Here is a 19,768-nt window from a genome sequence, read left to right as displayed (position 1 = left end):
CGAATCGATAAATCAAAGATATTGGAGAAATATTTAAAAAAATAGGTATGAGGGAGAACTTAATGAAACTCATCATAAAATTATCTGAGAAATTCAAAAGGTTGAAATATATTAGCAGGGTTGTTCCATTTGAGATAAGGAAGTTAATGGCGACTTCCAGTGTAACCGGAAGTGGTATGACCTTGAAAATATTTTTAAATGAAAAGGAATTTTTAAATAACCCTAAGTCTCAAAATTTCAAACTTCTAAGTTTTTCCTAACCTCAAAAACTTCTAACGAACGGCTACGGTGAGAAACCCTGTATATATTTGGGACAAGTAATACATATACACAGCTCGTGATCTCTACTTCCAGATCAGCAACAGATTATATTCAAATCTAGAATGCCACTTTATCTAAAGAAGAAAACATTCGATCAATGTGTACTACCAGTCATGACCTATGTATGCAAAACATGGACAGTTAAAATGGGCATTATAAGGAAACTGTAGGTCACACAATGCTCAATGGAAAAAAAGGAAAAAGTCGATACGACAAAAGACCCAGGTAATAGATGTCATCCACAGAATTAAATTCCTCAAGTGGCAATGGGCAGGGCACCTGGCGAGAAGAACGGACAACAGATGGATCACAAAAAATACAGCATGGTACCCAGGAGGAATTAAGAGACCTCGAAGAAAACCAAACCTGAGATGGGACTATGATATTAGGAAATTAGCAGGAGTAACTTGGGCCCGCATAGCCAACGATAGATAACAATAGGCCCAACTACAAAGAGTTTGTCTAAATATGTGGGGAAGGCTACACCATAATTGGAAATGATTGAATAAGCTGAACATGATTATGATGACATAGCTGTTTATAACTTATTTTATTTATTTAACAAAATGTAATTATTTATATAATTTGCGAAACCTATCGGAGCACAATCGGTCAAAGGAATAAATATTTGTATTTGTTTTTAGTACACTAGATGGCACAAACGAAAAAAGTATATACACAGTATAGTAGTGTTTAAATATAATAGTGTTATTTACACTCTTTTTTTTTCAATCTTATATCACTTTGTGTTGAGGGACACCCTATATATAATTTTCCATGTTTATATAGAGCCTAAAAACTCTGCTTTCAACCATTTATCACAAGCTGGAAATATTTATTCAAAATTGCGGTGTTGGGTAGCTTGTATTACAAAAAAAATCAGTAATTTATTTAAAGTTATCTATAATTATGTCAAACTGTCCATTAAAATATGAATCCGGAGGGATAATTTTGTTAATTTTTCACTGAGTTGGCAAAATATATAATTTGTCATAAAATAGCGAGTTCTTCTATTTTTACACAAAATGTCATATTTGAATGCCATAATTGAATTAATTATTTTTTTTTTGAAGTTTAGAATAATAAGCGGCCCAATAAAAATACTTAGAATTTTAATATGAAATCTTAATGAAATATATCTAAATGTAACGAAAGAACTCTATTTTGACTTATTTCCAGTAGCGTTGTATGATATTGAAATGTAAAAAATGTCTATACCTCTGTGGCTGATTCATCTCTCCAAAAATGACCTATGGGTTTTTTATTTTTTATGAAACTTCTACACCCTTAAATGTTCGAATTAAAGAACATGATTCTGATATATCGTCTATAATTATTTTAAGTCCTATATACGGCAAACATATCCAATAGCCATTTTCTATAATATTAATTGATACATTTTCTGTATTTTTTATGTTAATAACAATATTCTTTCAAACAGCCCGATATAGATACCTATATTACACTCTATCTGATTCTAATATAAACACGACTTCAAAGTGAAATAATAACTCGTGTTGCGTGATTCCTTGTTTCACAAGGGCAATCGTCAAGGAGTGGCGTCACAGGAGCGCCAGGAAGGTGCGCCGTAACGTCATCCTGCTAGTGGCTGTGTCCTCGTAGTTGCCGAAGCTGAACTAAACTTATAAGGGTCATGGATGAATAGACAAGTATTTTAGATCTACAGCCGAAAATATTCGTGATATGTGTGACACAATAAGATGTGATATTTCATTCTTTTTTATGTTTGTCGAGGGAAAATCAATCTAGTACTCCGCAATCTCTGCTTTCGGATTTAAGTTAAGTAGATTCTTAAAGTGGCTTAAAATATGTAAAATTGATACCCTCGAAATTAAATAACGGTGTTTCATAGCAACCAAAATTATGAAAAGATTTGCGGCTCTATAGAACTATTTTAATATGCATAATATATTTTTTACCTCTAAAATATGTATTAAAAATATCTAAAGCGTTCTCATGCTTCGGACAGGGTGGGCCAAATTGGACGCTTTTAAAGGAACCCATACTTTTCTATAGGAGATAGACGAAAACTAAACTGACTGGAGCTCAATTTTTATCAAAAACATAATGGTAAAAACCGCACATCGATATCTGTTACCGTTTCGATGTTACGGTAACAGATATTTACGTTACGGTAATAGTTTTTCAAATATGTGCATTTTTAACAAATCGCTATAACTTTTTTGCTATGGAAAATTTTGTATTTTTAAGAAAACATTTCTAGACCACCTTTTTACGTAGAATTAATAATTAATAATTATTTAAGTATATTTTTTTAAAATTAATAACTTAAAAATTATCAACAGAAAATTTGATTTTTTATATGGGACACCCTGTCTACTTTTAGTTCGTTGAAAAGAATTTAAAATTACCTTTACAAAATATAGCAGATTTTAATATTTTGCTCGATTCCTCTTCAAAATATAGAGTTTTAAAAATTCACCCTCTTTGAAGAAGTAGGCTTTGAACGGCGCGGCGCCGGCATAAAAAATCTAACAGTAAGCAGCAATTAAAACGAAAATAATATTTGCAATGCGAGATGTACTATTTTATAACAATTTGGACTATATTTAACAATATCAATACAATTGAACTATATCTAATAACAATAAAAATTAATAGCAAACCAAGACATGAGATTTTGCTACAGGTGTTCGACATGTCAACCGTCCTCTATTATGGACAGACTGACCGTTTTTGAACATTTCTCGCGGAATTCATTAACTCAGTAGGGGTGAAAGATACCCTCGCATAACCGCTAAATACTTCTAATTCTTGTCTAGATTATGCGGGCATTTTAAAAATAAGAACCTTTATTCTTACGCAAAGATAAATATCCATAGGCACTAAGTCTGGCGGCCTCGACGGTTAACGGCTGGGATCTTGGTTAAGTGTGTTATATTTTTGGAAAAGTTCTTTTCAGTTAATTAAAATCTTCTGTTGATAACGCTTAAATTATTAATTTGAAAAAAATATACTTAAACTATTAAATTCTACGTTAAAAGGTGCTTTGGAATTGTTTTTATAAAAATACAAAATTTTCCATAGCAAAAAAGTTACAACGATTTGTTCAAAATGCACATTTTTGAGAGACACCCCGTAACTTCGAAACGGTAACAGATATCGTGCGGTTTTTACCATCATTTAAAAATTGAGCTCCAGACACCGGTATTAGTTTTCGTCAATCTTCTATAGAAAAGGGTGTTTCCCTTTAAGTGTCCAATTTGACCCACCCTGTACAGTGTGTCTCAATGATTGCAAGGGTTATCTTACGTAAGACTCAAGATAGAATCTTGCGGTTTTCACTAACTTCAGATGTTTTTGTTAAACCAGGGGTTCCGAAGAAAATATTATCATGACCTAATAGTTTCCATAGTAAGTACACGATTACTTATTTCTGCTTGTTTAAAATATTGGCCAATTTTATGCATCTTTCTCAAAGAATTTATTGAAAAACTAAAGGAACCTTTTTACGAAAAATCCAGTGGCTTAGTTGGTTTTATTCTTAATACTGTGTTTTTTTTTAATTGGATTAGAACCGACAAAAAAATCAACAGAAGTCCTTCGTTTTAAATTTGTCGACGTTTCGCAAAATTTATTTGCATCTTCAGGACACTACAAAGTTAAGAGAGCAAAATACAATCAAAAAATTTTAAAAATTTAACAAACAAATTAAAACACATATCAGTGGAATACCACACATATACAATTTGATAAAACTACCCGAATGTTAACAATTAAATAAAATGTATGTATATGTTACATTTAAATCTGGACTTTCTTAGTCATATCCATTAATACACGGATCATATAGAGGGGAGTGGTATATATCCCTTTTTTTCTTTTAAAAGACATAACACACTTACATTTAAAAAACAACATAACATCGATATTAGGTACAGAGAAATATCACAATTTTTTTTTCTTTTCACAGACAAGCAGTGCAGATATACCTACGTTGATCGTATGCAGAGAGCAACTAATTCTAGTTAATAAAATACTAATATAATTTTTACCTGGAGATAAAGAATAGTTGAAAAAAGAAATATAAACATAAAAATATTATTTGGATTTAAACCATTATTTTGAAGTTATATTATTTACTTTTTGAAAGAATATTAAAATATGCTGTACTCAGGTTTTCTACGTTTGTTTTTTATTAACGCAATTTTTGTTTTTTTGGATCATCTCTGCTAATAATCTGTTCTTATAATTAGATTGTGTTTGTAAAATAGTGGTATTGTCAAAATCGAAGTTATGGCCTGTCTCTAATTTGTGTTCTACTAATGCGGTAGGATTAGATTTCAAAATAAAGTTTTTTTGGTTTTTTTCGATTATGCTGTGAATAATTTCAGTTTAAAAGTAATCTAAATACAATCGTTTACTGCCTATTCATGCCGATGTTTTTGGTTCAGTGTGATCATAAGGACCTTGTTGAGTGTGGGTACTAACTGGGTGAATATCTTAGCAAACAAGTGAGCAATCAAAACCAATGACATGATATTCTTAAGTTTATTAATAAATTCTATATTAAGATAAATATAATTAATTTGTCTATAACTTTTAATGTCCAAATAATTAAGTAAACCATTCTAAGAACATTTTGGAATTAATATGAGTGTTTTATCTGGCCACACTGGGCGATATTTCATCCTGTTTTCTGTTCGTCGAGGGAAGATAAATCAGAAATCTAATATCCCGAGTTCCCTGTTTTGGCTTTAGTCTGTTCTTTAATCTTCATACGCGCCGCATACGCCGCGTGTTCACCTACAAAAGGAGAATATTTCGCGGTTTTGCTCATTAATTTCCTGCAGCCGCTCGGCAGGATAATTCTTGCCGCTTTACGTATTTCTTTAATTAAACTTGTTTGGTGATTTCAGTTTCATTTTGTAGCGTTATTTTGTGGATCGGCGATTAATATGGAAGTGCTTATTTAGCGATAATTATTTTATCAAAGGAGATTTAGAAACAATAAAACAGAAATATTCAATTATAATATATGTTGTTTTATTTTTTAGCCGACTGGTTATCGGTATGGTAGGCTATTAAGATCAGCATTATTTTTTTTTACTTTCACTCAAAATTTGTTACTTGGGTCATTTTTTTTTGGTTCAATTTTAACCAAATTTGGCACAAAAATACTGTGGCAGCCGAGAATCTGGCCATTAGTTTTTGGTTGGGGTGGGGGGATGGTAAGGGGGTATGGGAGGGGGTTAAAAATTTAAAAAAATCATAACACCAAAATTACAGTAGCTAGCGAAACGCGGTTTTCAATTTAAGATTAGGAATAATATTTGCAACAAAATTTGTAATAACATCAAAATCAGTCAAAGTCGCAGTTTTTGAGATAAAAAATTTTCTAAAAATACCTTTACTTTGAAACTAAAAGAACTGCCTACCAACTTTTTATTAACATATTTTAGTAAGGGCGGCTATACGTGCCTCCCGGTGCCAATCTTTTAACTTTAGGAAGCGATTATCCTTATAATCAGAATTGAAATCAGGTCGACTACATTTCTAAATACTCTTAAATCCATTTTAACCGACGCTAAACCAATAAACACTGGACAACAAACAAAAAATGTAATATACAAAATACCATGCGAATGTGATAAATTTTATATTGGTAAAACATCTAGACCCTTAAATTTTCGAATTAAAGAACATAAAGATAATTTAAGAAAGGGCGATTTTCATTAATCTAAGATTTTTCAGCATTCATGGGACACAGGGCACAGCGTAGGTTTAAACAACGCAAAAATTATAATGAAAGAAGCGATAGCCTCTAAAAGAAAAATAAAAGTGGCTTTTTTAATACAATCTCATGAAAATAAATGCATTGCTCATGCATCTGTATAGGTTACTAATGTATGGCAATCGCTTTTTTGATTTTAAAGAACATAACATAAAAAAATAGCAATTTTGAAGCTTTGCTTTTTACCTTATTAAGTAATTGTTATCAGGTAGTAATGTTAATTTTGAAGTTTAACTTGATATAATGTTATTTTAACAAAAAGTCAACGGTTTTTTAGACGAAGATACTATATTATTATTACAGATTTTCATTTGTCGATGTTTTCATAATTCTGGCTACTACGATACACTTTTACTTAATTCCAACTTTAATAAACTAATGATATTTTTACATATATAATTTTTAATATACCCTGCTGGAAAGCAAAACCTTGGGTCGGCGTTTACATGTATAGGAGTGAATCGCTATGGCAATCTAATAAGTGGGAGTAAGCAAAAATACGAAGTAGGTATTTATTACATAACCACTTACTCTGACGCTAGATTCCATACGCTTGGGAAAATACTTGCTATATACTATTCTGCCATATTCAAAAAGTAGATATAACAATTTATTATAAAACTTTTAAAAAATATCTAATATTAAATGTGATTCAAAAATTTATAACTCAAATACCTATGTTTATACAGGATGAATATTCTCTATAGGTATCACGGAAAATACTGAAGCTAGAGAGTCGGTCAAATAGGCAAAGAATTGCAATTTTCCCCAAAAAATCATATATGGGTATTTCGCCACTGCAAGAAAATTTACAAAATAATATAGTTATTTTTTGTAAAAACACGCGATAGTCCAACGGAGGGAGACTAATTGTCAGCATTTTGGTTTACTGATAAAGAAATTTGCCTAACGAACAAAAAAATGCTTAACGTTTCGGAAATCGTTCGTTTATATCTTTCCGTCGTCAGAAGCAAAAAAAATACAAAGAATAGAGAGAAAAAAACTATAAAAAAACTATATAATATAAAACTAAAATATTTAAATGCAACATTCGAGTAAACTTTAGTTATTTTTAAACAGATACATCTACTAAAACAGTTGAGTTACAGTTTTGTTAGATATGGCTAGATAAAAAAAGTAATAAAAAAAGTTTATATACTAGATATTTCGAAAAAAAAATAATTTCTATTAAAAGACTATTTTAAAAATATTCCTTGCTTTCTTTTTAGGCAAAAGGTGTGCATTAGGCAAAAGATGGTGATTATATATTTTTATAACATTTTTACACTTTTTTGTTGAATAAAAATTAGATATTATAATTACACTTATATATATTTTAATATTTTGCAAGTGTCCTGTACGTGGTGCGTGTTTATTACGTAGTTAATTTGAGCCAGGAAATCCCATGGGGCTCTTAAAGTTACGGTGTTGGAAAATAAGGCGCTAATGTGACCATAGAGCAAAAAGTCGTACGTACACGCAGGAGATTCATGCTTTTTATTTATAATGGGGTCAGTTGTTTTGTCTGTTTGTAGAAATAATTAATTTCGGGCAATGTTAATAAATATTTCGTGTTAAGGTTATACCCTGTGGAGTGGTTTTGGAGGTTTATTTTTTAAAGGTGTCCATTGGGTTTGCAATATCTGGTTATAATATTGTTATAACTATGAGCTTCTTATGCTGGAAGTACACACTCGCTGAGGGGACCCGAGGCGCCACAAAAAATGCGAGGTCCAGCGTGGCGCCCCGAGACATTGCGCAAAAACACACCAATAAAATTTTGCAGTACATAAATAAATATATTCTGAAGAATAATTTTGTAAAATTAAAAACAATCAGGCGCACAACGAGATAAATTTAATAAAACTTTTGGGAAAATTTGGGCAAAATTTTTTCTTAAATCCAATTTAAAACCGACCTGAAAGTAGAGAAAATAAAAAAAAAACAGTGAAATCCACAAAATCAAATTGCATATTATATTAGTTCCAAACAGAAAAAGATAAATCCGCCTGTGATTATTTTTGTTTTCATTGTATTTTTGGTATTCTGTAGAAGCATACTCACCTATGCTTTGTTTTTTGATCCTTGGCTGTTACGTCACAAATTGTCATTCTATTGTCCGTGTTTGTCATGAAAAAAAAATAATGAAAACCAATATAATGTCGAAAATCATGACGTAACTGCCAAGGGTCGAAACAAACAGTATTTTCGACTTTATGTTGCCGAGGTGAAGTGTATTAAAATTAAAAAAACATAATGCTGCATAAAAACGTAAACTCTTTGCTGTTTTCCCTAATAATATTAAAACAACATATTTTACATTATAAAAAATAAATCTTTATTTTTAACTGAGTATAAAAGAGATCAATCAATAATTTTATAATTAGAGTAATAATTCTTATATTAATGACGACAAAAAAGCGAAAACAGTGTCTAGAAAGCTGTATCATAATATCTTTCATGTACATTATAATTTTCTTTGTTTAAAGACGCGATAACGACACGTTTATATATTTCGTTTTGTTTGATCGCTTCCCAATTATTAAAATAAACGTAGCTACTTATAGAAACTAATGAATGTTTATATTAGGTTGGCAGTCATATATTCGAATTTGAAGACTTTCCATCAAACTGAATGAAAACCTCGTGCATACCTTTTAATAGAGGAGTTTTTCTTTCTTAAACGGACCGGAAAGTGACCATTAAAGAATCTTTTTTTACAGTTCTCTTAACAGATTTTTCGGTACTTTGACTAAAATCGTTTATCCACTGTATTAATTATATATTTATATTTTAATAATTTAAATACCGAAAATAGGCGTCAAAGACTCAAAGGCAGTTCAGAAGACGAACTAAGGAATGTCGAGATCTCCCGAGAGCACCGTGTATATTTTTGCGGGACATCCTACTTAACGCTTTCGCCATAGAGAAATATAGAATCTATTGTATCTCTCTTTTATTTAGTTTCTCTGTGGCTCTCGTCTCCTTTGACACGTGCTGGAGACCGCCTCTAGACCGAGCGCTCCCAAGACGAGGCGAGAGGCACCGTGGCAAGACGAGAGCCCCAAGTACACACTCGCCTTGTCTCGCCTCGGGTCCCCTCGGCGAGCGTGTACTTGGTACAAAACGTTCAGAGTGCGAGTCGAGAGGACCCGAGACGACGCGAGAGCCCCAAGTACACACTCGCCTTGTCTCGGCCTCGGGTCACCTCGCCGAAGGTGTATACTTGCACCATTATAAACCACAATACACAAAAAAATCATTTAAGGATAGTTAACAGAATCACATACTTTCAGAGATTTTTTATGACGCAAATAATTTAGTTTTTCAACTAAGGTCAAAGACCTCACTTATTAAGAATTATAATATTATGATCCAAGAAAGTTAATCATTTTTTTGGCTTAATCGATAAGAAAAATAAATATTTTACTGAATCTATTTTTACGCGCTATAGATTAGAAAACGCAGGTGGGTTGGCGTTTGTTAGTTCGCATACAATGTTGCGTGAGGAATTTTTTAAAATATTTAGCCTTTTTTTGATGCGGTTGCGTGTTGGCGGTGGAATTAGTCCGTGGGGTGGGTGTACCATTACTACCCCCACCCTTTAATTACGGGTATGAATTTATTATTTTTTCATAGATTAACAAACATATACGTCTAATACGCTTTTAATGGTGCCTGTGGTGACACAAAAATGGGAAATTACTTATAAAATAAATGGTTAGATTAAGTTATTGATGAAGGTTTTAAAAAATTTCAATTGTTTAAAAATATTGATAATATTGTTCGTTATCTTCTATCAGCTACAGTTTTATCTTCTGAATTTCGTTAGCTAAAATCTCACACAACTGCAATTGTTATGTTAGGAATAACAACTCGGTGCATTAACAATGCAACGCAGTTTGTGTGTTTAGTTCTAGTTTAATGAACATTATTATTCTGATCGGGTTTTACGAGAACTAATATCAATTGGGATAGATTGGAGAGAAACTTTGTTGAGATCAGTTTTAATTTATAAATAAAATTAATTTTATGTTAACTTTCTACAATTAGATTTAATTCTTTTTTTTTAATTTATATCATAATATGACTGAAATATACATTTAAATTAATTAAATCTGTCCAACGACAAAATCCTTGACAGTGATAGATGTGTCTGTCATTTTAATTTCAAAGTAGTTTATTTTATTTTACAAAGAAATAAGTTGATACAGTTGGAATGCAAAGTTGTAAGTTAACATATTTTTTAAAATTTTAATGACAAATGATTACTTCAGAATACTATGAAAAAAACTGTATAAAACTGAAAAAATCTAATCGAGTTATTATATTTCAAAATAAAAATTTACGGTGTGTGTTAAAATAAAACAAACAAGGGTGTATGTTAAACTATCTATGATGTTAAACTAAACACCACATACAAAAATCGATAAAAAGACATTTCTTACTTTCAAACTTCAAGAAACTTGCTGAATTTATTATTATATTTATCACTATAACTTTATGTACAAATAAAAAAAACTGTAATATTGCACAGGAATAAATAAAACACAACATAAATAAAACAGAATATTTTATCAACAAAAATTTCAAGAATTTACCGAATTTTATACCTTAAAAGTTAGATAATTAATTTTAATCTTAATTTTTTTAAACCACTACTACCTTATTTTGACATTATCTCTCTACCCCAATTACCCCAATTTTTCAATTACAATCATCAATGACAAGTCAAACATTCTTAATTCGAGATCACACGCATCTGCGTCCGTGTGTCGTTCGTCGTTCCGTCACTCCAATCATGTTAAAATATGATCTGTCAATTTTGTAATAAACCAATAAGACTGGTTAAAAACAACAAGAGTTGACGTATGACAGATTTAGATATAAACCCATCTTCGACCACAAAACATCCCCCTTTAGAACTTTTTCTTTGATGGCCATAAGTGAGAGTAAAAGACCAACTGCCCGAACAAACACTAGAGGCGCCACCGGTTATCAAGTGGTGTAAAAATTGCGAAAATTTAATCATCTAATTTTGACACAAGGGGCCGCGCTTAACTTTTTTAATTTTATTTCAATATTCATTGTTTTCAAACTATATTATTAGACTTTGTTGTATTTTGTGAGTGTATGTTTTCTTAGTATAAACTTGCATTATATTAATTTAAATTATATTACATACATATTTAATATTCAAATATTATGACATATATGTCAGTTGCCGTCTAAAATGTCATCTTGATAACAAAAAGTTAGTTATTGTCAGAAATAGTTAAAATCGTGTTAAACTATTAAAATTTACAAGTTATAATTAGATATTTTCATAATGGTACAGCGTAATGTTGATATGCAGGTCCAAAACAGAAAGTGCCGTTATATTTTGTAGTTTTCGTTGTTAGCAGCGGAAGTTTCAGTGATTTTAGTGTTGTCGGATATTTTTATTTGTGAAATAGAAATATTGCGTTTGGATTGCAAAACTAAAAGTGGAAGTTCATTGATTATAAGCGTTTGTCCATTTTATATTTTACTTTTTTCATACCTACGACAAATATACATATATTGAAATTTAACAATTCGTTTTATTTAAAAAAATATTAGAAAACAAGCCTGTAATCCTGTAATTGACATAATTGTAATGTAATATATTCCATTTAAATGTAATATATTACTTTACAATTAAAAAAAATTAAATTTAAAAAATATATTAAAAATATATACAGGCATTAATTGAAATTTTTAGAGTGCGAACAAACACGAGAGGCACTTTATTATTTACTTTCATTTCTTAACATGACAGATGAAGTTCTAAAGGGGGATGTTTTGTGTCTTCGACAGCATATTCTGCAGATAAAAATAAGTAAAAAAGTTCGTATAAATGTATGTCCTAAAATCTTAGTTTCGGAGATACCGAGTTTAGATGTTTCATTTTGTGAAATTTGATTTTGATGTCAATATGACTCCTATTTCGAGGGTGCGCCACCTACATGCGTTTTAACTGTTGAAGAGTAATAACTTTTCGTCCGTACCTGTATAAAACTACGAGTCAAAAAATATACATTTTCGTGACTTTGTACGTAAAAAATGTCTTAGTAAAAATCGCTACGAGCAACCGTTCACAAGATATTTCGAATAGAAATAGTCAATACATGTCAATATTGACAAAAAATTGAACACGTTGAGTAGATAGTTATTTGACTGAAATAATAAATTTGGGAAATTTTTATTTTTTAAATTAATCATAAACTTTTCTGCGGAAAAATGATGTTAAAACAGTTTCAGTTGAACTTTTGACACAAATCATTTCAAATTTATGATTCCAGTCTAATAATTATTTAGTCAACAAGTTTAATTTATGTCTATGATGACAGGTATTGATAATTTCGATTCCAAATATCTCGAGAACTATTACTCGTAGCGATTTTTACCAAGAGACTTTTTTACGTAGAAATCGTCGTAAATGTATATTTTTTTACTCAGTAGTTTTATACAGGTACGGACGAAAAGTTATTACTGTTCAAAATAGTTAAAAAAACATGTAGGTGGCGCCCCCTATAAATAGAAGTCATATTGACATCAAAATCTAATTTCTAGTAACAAAAAACTCCCAGACACCAATTTTCATCCAAATATTGACGTTACTTCAGAAATTATTTGGAAAAAATCGAAATAAAAATGAAACTTCTACTCCCTGTATCTCCGAAACTAAGTATTTTAGGACATACATTTATACGAACTTTTTTACTTATTTTTAGATGTAGAATATGCTGCCGAAATTTCCGGATTACGGTTCGGACCACCATGTATATTTAACTTAAAAAATATTGGAAACTTCTTTTTAGTGAATAAATGGATTGGTCCATACCAATCCATATGACGTTCATACGTTATCTGCCTTTTTTTCTGTCATCATCTGTTGAAATCTTATCTGTGTCGTAAAACAGAGTATAGTGCCAGGTAACAGAATAAATAATCATCAACATATAAATTCCAAAAATTTTAATGTACAGGCTGTTATATTTTTTATAGTTTTAGAAAACCGAATCTAAATATTTGCAGTATTAGATTTAGTAGATCATCTTCGTTTTGTTCTTTTGCCATGACTTTCGACAGATTCAGACCCTTCAGAGTCTGAACTCTTCTTTATAAGAATAAAGGCGTCTTAATTCACTTTATTCTTCCTCTCGATTGATTTTTCATAGAGTCATATTTAATTTCGGGTTAAAGACAAAAAGATTTATATTAAATTCGTCCGCATCAAACGAACGGGAAGTCCTTCCTTTGAAATTTTGATAAATCAAACGAAATCCAATAAAGAGCTCCTTTTTTAATGGCCAAGTTTATAAACCTATTCTTAGAGCAGTTTATAAAAGACTAAGGGTATTATTCTTAGAAATACATAAATGGCTTGAGAATGAGTGTGGTATTTATACTTTTATCATTTAGATTAAAGTTTCTACAGAAATTTTTAAATAACAAATTATTATTGATACTTTTTAATTAAACATATTTTATGATAGGGGCTTTTCAAAACTTATTTACTTACTGCCACTACTCGCTGGCGAGTATTTGACACGTATGAGAAGATGTTTTGCAAGGCGTTTTCCTTTCATGAGCTTTTCTGTGACTGAAAAGCCCCGATACGTCGATGTTATCCCTCTTCCGCACTCCGGACGTTCAAAAATCTCATTACTTTGTTGTCTCTTTACTTTTTGGTTGTCGTTGTTAACTGATTTCACAATTCTTATCCATTGCGTTATATTGTACGCTGCTTCTTCCCATTGATTCTGCATGCTTATCCCTTTAAGTTTTTTGCTTTTGGTTTTGGTTGGTTGGCCTAACCGTCTACAAGCTCACCGTAAAAAGAAGAGATTTTGGTAGGCGGTTTTCTTATACGTGGCCAGCCATCTTAAGCTTGAATTTAGTAATCATGACTTAGTATTATCATGAAAAATAAAACTATCAGGATGAACAAAATCGAGCTATCGAGAAAAATTGGCGCCTGGAGGCAACGTATAGCCGCCCATACTAAAATATGTTAATAAAAAGTTGGTATAGTTGGCAGTTCTTTTTAGTTTCAAAAATAAAAGGTATTTTTCAAAAAGTTTTTTTATCTCAAAAACTGCGACTTTGACTGATTTTGATGTTATTAACAAATTTTGTTGCAAATATTATTCTAATCTTTAAATTGAAAACCGCGTCTCCGCCTTAGAATGTAATTTTGGAGTTACGATTTTTTAGATTTTTAACCCCTCCCATACCACCTTACCAACCCCCATCCCCACCAAAAACTAATGGCCAGATTCTCGGGTGCCACAGTATTTTTGTATTGCCAAATTTGAGTTAAAATCGGTTTAGCGGTTTTTTGAGTTATGTGGAGCCAGCCAGCGTGTATCGATCTGCGGGATCGGAAGGTACTGGGTCTCGATCCCCAGCCAGTATGGTCGCTTTATTTATTTAAATAAAAATATTTATTTATCTAAATAGGAACGACCAACGAGCCGCCACCGCAAGGGAAAGCAACATGGCAAACCACCTTGCGTATAATGCCTTGTACAGACTCATTAGTGCCGTTCGGATTCGGCGATAAACTGTAGGACCTGTGTGCGATTTTGTAATATATACATGAATAACAAATTTTCTTGAATTTTCCTATTGGTTGAAGCGTAAATTATACACTTAGAGTGTTCCCAGAAATAATACACGGTTACAGTGCGGATCACTCGCCGTATAAAGAATTGTAAAATATACACGGCTATAATACCACGTGAGTAAAATAGTATACACGGTAGCAGTTTGCCATTCTGCAACGTGTATGAACAAGCCATTTCAACCTTCCCTTTCTCTTTTTGTTTACTTCCGCAGGTGGTATTTAATTTACTTGTGAAATTAGATAGGTACCTACTTCGATTTAACGGATGAAGAATGTGCAGAAAGTTATATTAATGAACACGATTGTACTGTAGTTATTACGAACAAAATTTATTGAAGGGTTCACGAGAATTATTGTAGTTTTTGTGAGCATGTGGATTCAAAATTCTACGCAAACAAAAACACAAGTTTGCCACCATAACAATTTTAATGTACTTCAAGGAACTGGAAAAAAAAATTGTAATTCAACAAGAAATAAAGGAAACAATGTACGGCTGAAATAGATTTCAAGAATTAAAAAATTAATCGAGGGACAATAAAGAATCGATGCATCCAACAGTGAAGTTGCAGGGATTTTTCCATATTATCTTTTAAATAAATTAAAATAAACAAATGCGCAAAGCGCAGCAATACAGAGGAAAAATAAACAAAGTTATGTTTTTTTAAATGGAATAACCTTGTATATTGTTGGATTTTCGCATGAAATTCTAAATACACTGTTTTTATTTAATTTTTGCGATGCTTTGCTTTGAGTTTATTGCATTTTAGTGTAGAATATTTTTAAAATATTAATTTTGTTTATTTAAGATGAAAAGGACGATGAGACGATGGATGCAGTAAATAAAATGGAGACTGAACTTGAAAGCTAACTTGAATTGCAAAAACTATCGAAAAAATACGATACTTTATTAACAAATTTACAAAGTCCCTACAGCAGTAAAAAACAACTGGCCAGTTAGAAAAAAAAATGTATTACGAAGATTAAAGAAACAGAAAGGGTAAAATGATTGGTGTGCAACATACATCATGCATAAGAAGTAAAAAGTTCGGTCTGATTTTAAATGTGGCAGAAAACGGATTAAGAGCGGAAGACCTTCAAAAATTGAAGGAAAAACAACCAAGAAAAGAAATCACAAGTTAATACAAAACATCAATGAAAATGTATCGCACGCTAAACAGCACTAGTTTGTGTAATATTAAGATTTTTTAAAACTACTTTTTGGTAATAAAAACTGATGAATGAATTTTGTATTAACTTATTGTTTTAAAAATTAAAAAGGAATCTACTACCGTGTATATATTTCGCTGCGAACATTGCAACCATGTATACTCGTTCATTTGTGCAGTCTGCACTGTAGTCGTGTAGATTATCACTATAAACACTGGAACGCTGTATCATTACCAGCAACTAATAGCGCTCCTTAGAATACTCTTGGGCGGAGTTCTGCACTGTTATCGTGTATATTATACAAAATCGCGTCCCGTGTACTTGTGAAACACTAATGACACACATCACAAGTACATGCGAGAGGTAGCCGACGCTCTATATAGAGTATGGCACTGTAAGATGACCCAAATAACTAATTTTGAGTGAAATTAAAAAAACTTTTTTTGCCGATCTTAATAGCTTCTCCGGCTAAAAATGTACCTAGGTGATAAAATTATTTTTAGATTCCTTGCTTTGTTAACAAGTTGCAGAATATCAATATTATGTTTTCCGTTGTATAGTTGACAGAGGGGAACTTTCATGTTTAATTTTAGGAAAAGAATAGTAAAAAGTCATTTAATTTAGCTTCAAACTGCTAAAAATTATCAAAATAGGCCACTAAGACACAATATAGGAAAAAATTTTATGGGTCCTGTTGGCTTTGGCCGGTATTGAAAGAAAAAAATTGAAATTTGGAATGAAAAAAAAATTATATGAAGCTTTAGCTACGCTCTATTTATAAAAAACACACCCTATACCTTTTTATTTTTTAAGATAAAGAAACATAATTTGGTATGTTAGTATGTGACATAAATTAGGATTGACTGACGTATTCCATTGTTTCCGGTCAGATCCTGTTTCGCCGGAAATGAATACAACTTTTGATTTTTAAATGACACCCTCAGTATTTTTTTTACTTTATTCGATAGAAAATGACACTTTGAATAGAATGACATATCATATGTCAAGTTTTGAGATTTCTGAATTATTCATAAAAAATGTTTTTACCAAATATGCTAATGAGCCACCCTTGTTCTATTTTAAAAAATTGAGATATGATAAAAAAAAACGATTTGGGTATCTTTTCACCGACCAGGAGAAGATACGAAAAACAACTGACGATCAAATCTATTTTTCCAAGGCTCCTTGATTAAAGATTGTTGTTTTTAACACAGCTATGGCACTCTATATTAAAATTTTAAATACGTTTTTTAAGCGAAAATGTCAAAAGTTGACATATGATATGTATATATTATATATATATATATATATATATATATATATATATATATGCTACATAAATATATATACTATATATATATATATATATATATATATATATATATATATACATATATATATATATATATATATATATATATATATATATATACATATATACATATTATATATATATATATATCTAGAGTTTCCTAAACAATGTCATATACTAACATACCAAATCTTGCTTCTTCAAACCTAGCCACTTTCGAGACGCACCCGGTATACATATTTGCATATAAGCTTCAAAATAATTCCGGCACTTCTTTTATTTACAATGTTAATCCGCACGCAACATATATAATTTATCTCGCCCGGTTATCAAATCTAGCCATTTCCACAAAGGCAGCAACGCAAAATACTCGGCATTTTTTTTATGCGAGCGCATATAAAAATGTAATTTAAATTGCGGAACGTTTTTTTCCTTCTCTCCCCGTTACATTTACTACCGAGAAGGACCTTCTCGTATTCATATATAACGTGTACGCATATTAAATGTCTAAGCTACGCCACACACACACACACACACTACTCCTGTGCATAATACATCAGGGTTAAATTACCTGGCACGTATGAGTCACCGGCGTTGTTAATTAGTATCACGGGGTTACTTACGAACGCGGCTGGATATAGACCAGGTTGGATAAGGGGTTGGATATAGGGCGTCATTATGAGAAGTAGGGAATGTGCAATTTGATAAGGTAAAGAAATATAGAATTTAGAATATGGCTTGATGGAATTCAGTTGGGTTAGATCCGTCGATGTTACAACAGCAAAATAAAACCTAGTCTCAATACACCTAAACTCTTTTCTTTTAACACTTGACAAAAAGAAAATATACACAGATATATTCCTAAACCAAACGAAAACAATTTTGTCATTGATGAATGGCAATCATATTATGTATTTTATATTATCCCTGTTTTTTGTAAGAGTTGCCTACCATTTCTAGATACGAGTTTTCTAGATATAGGCCAGCCAAATAATATCTATTAGAGGGGTCACTTGGAAAAAAGTGTTGGAAAACTAAATATTAATTTTATTGCTTCATTTGACGTAAAAGAGAAGTTTCCTAGGTATGCACGGTTGCTCGACCGCCGCTCGACTCAGGAGGCCCAAATAATGGTATAATTATTAGACATTTTTCCGATTTTCGCCTGTAGTTCCGAAACATTGCAATATTACAGCCCACATTAAAGATAATTAAATTCTCTGTCGATTGAGTATACATTTATTCAATTCGGTTTAGCAGTATGGCTAAAATCGTTAATTGAAGAATGGTGATATTTACCCACTTTGATAGAAAATGCATTAAAATGACATTGAATTGCACATTATATGGAAAACATCATTCTATGGTATATATATATAGATATATATATAACATATATCAGCTATATATATATATATATATATATATATATATATATATAAAGATATATATATATATATATATATATATGTATATATATATATATATATATATATATTAACACTAGACACGCGTTTTGCTAATCGTGTTAGCATCATCAGCAGATGATTAAAACTAAACTAATATCTACAAAATAGAGTTTATATTCGCTCAGTTGGCTCTGAGTGGGCGAGGCAGAACTAGCCAAGCGAGTCAAAACCAATCGAGCGTAACAATTAATTACCGAAACTAAGGCAGCAGGAACAGATGACTGGAAGAAATTAGACCATTGTCTCTGTTCATACTATCTTTAAATTTATTAATTTTGACGCATTTATATGCATTTAATTTCCTACAATTTGGGACTTGCTTAACTGATTTTAAATTATTAATATCTATACAATGTTCTTTATCAACAATATATTTAGCAACGCAAGATTTATCCGGTCTACCATATCTTATCTGCGCTATATGTTCTTTAAATCTAGTTAATATTGATCTTCTAGTTTGCCCAACATATTTCTGATACTACTACAGTTAAACAAGTCTCAAATTATAGGCAATTAGATGCATATGAGAGCATCAAAATTAATAAATGTAAAGATAGTATGAACAAAGACAATGACCCAGTTCTCTGTTCCTACGGATCTAGTTTCGGTAATTAATTGTTACGGACGGTTGGTTTTGACTTGCTTGGCTAGTTTTGTCACGCCCACTCAAAACCAACTGAGTGAATATAAACGCCCTATTTTGTAGATATTAGTTTAGTTTTAATCATCTGCTGTTGATGCTAACATGGTGCTAACATGAAACGCGCGTCCAGTGTAAAAGTAAAAGTGTTTGGGTGTATTGTGGTGATTTAGTGTTTTATTTTACAACATCACTCTAATTACAAAAAATACAACTAAACTTATAATAATAGCTTCCGTATATAGTGTTTAACGCTTTGGCAGTAGCAAGATACAACTTGCTATGTTAGAGCCGTTCGGCATACAAGGAAGGTAATGTGGCTAGCACTACGGTTCAACCGCCTATTATTACCTTAGGATTGTGAATCCCAAGAACTCATTTAAGGCTGAGTCGACCTAGGCACCTAAACTATTAAAAATAGTCGGCTGAT

This window comes from Sitophilus oryzae, unplaced genomic scaffold (genome assembly GCF_002938485.1).
Source record: "Sitophilus oryzae breed Bouriz unplaced genomic scaffold, Soryzae_2.0 scaffold_689_pilon_pilon, whole genome shotgun sequence".
In the NCBI taxonomy this organism is placed as follows: domain Eukaryota; kingdom Metazoa; phylum Arthropoda; class Insecta; order Coleoptera; family Curculionidae; genus Sitophilus; species Sitophilus oryzae.
Note: the sequence above shows the minus strand (reverse complement) of the source record.